General features: G+C 53.5%; 1 protein-coding gene across 1 annotated transcript in view; it reads left to right on the top strand.

Annotated features, from left to right (window-relative positions):
• The window catches only part of APEX2 (apurinic/apyrimidinic endodeoxyribonuclease 2), a 14,017-nt gene that overhangs the window by 972 nt on the left and 12,212 nt on the right, over nucleotides 1-833 (top strand). The window lies entirely within an intron of this gene.

Genomic DNA, 833 nt, shown 5'->3' with positions numbered 1-833 from the left:
GGTGGTGCACAAACCCCCCCCCCCCCCCATGTGATAGCAAATATATGTGACTGGTCCTCTTTATGGAGACATCACGGGTCTCCAAGACCCCTAATGTTACCTAGGGACCCCCCAAAGAAGCTGATGGAGCCGAGATCTACTTCTGAAGCTGGAGAGTGACACGAGAATGCGGAAGTGATGTCATATACGGAAGTGATGTCATATACGGAAGTGATGTCATATACGGAAGTGATGTCATATACATCTCTTCCGCATTCTGACAGCGGAGAGGGGACCGGAGGGAGATCGTGTACTGACCCCCCTCTCATCCCCTGTCAGAGCCACCATGCTGGTCCCGGGCTCACAGCGGGGATAGGGGTGGGGGCACACGGATCAGCACCTCGTACAAGTGATCTGCCGGCTCTATAGCCGACGGATCGCTTGTATGTACACAGGCATCGCTGCCTCTTTATAAATGTTGGCACTTTCCGCGAGTGGGCGTGGCTGACGGGACGTTTAAAATCGCCCGCTTAGATCCAGGAAGCCCCCGGCCGGCCGGAAGGCGGTTAAAGAAGCCAGCAACGTCCGTCGATGCTGTAAAATCAGTTTTGGTTGGACTGACCCCATAATATCTAGGGATGCACCGATACCGGTGTTTTGGTACCGAGTACCGATATATATATATATTTTGTTTTTTGGTACTCGCCGATACCGAGTACCGGAAGTCCCATTCAGGAAGCCAGGCGGCATGTAATGACTCCCCACCCGGATTCCCGATTAACAAGTAAGCCGTCCCAGGCTTCGTGTCGCTATGTGACGAGAAAGCATGGAGACGGCTTGCTGGCCAATCACGG

This window comes from Nanorana parkeri, unplaced genomic scaffold (assembly GCF_000935625.1).
Source record: "Nanorana parkeri isolate BGI_ZX_2015 unplaced genomic scaffold, ASM93562v1 scaffold1291, whole genome shotgun sequence".
NCBI lineage: Eukaryota > Metazoa > Chordata > Amphibia > Anura > Dicroglossidae > Nanorana > Nanorana parkeri.
This window is presented reverse-complemented; position numbering and strand designations above follow the sequence as displayed.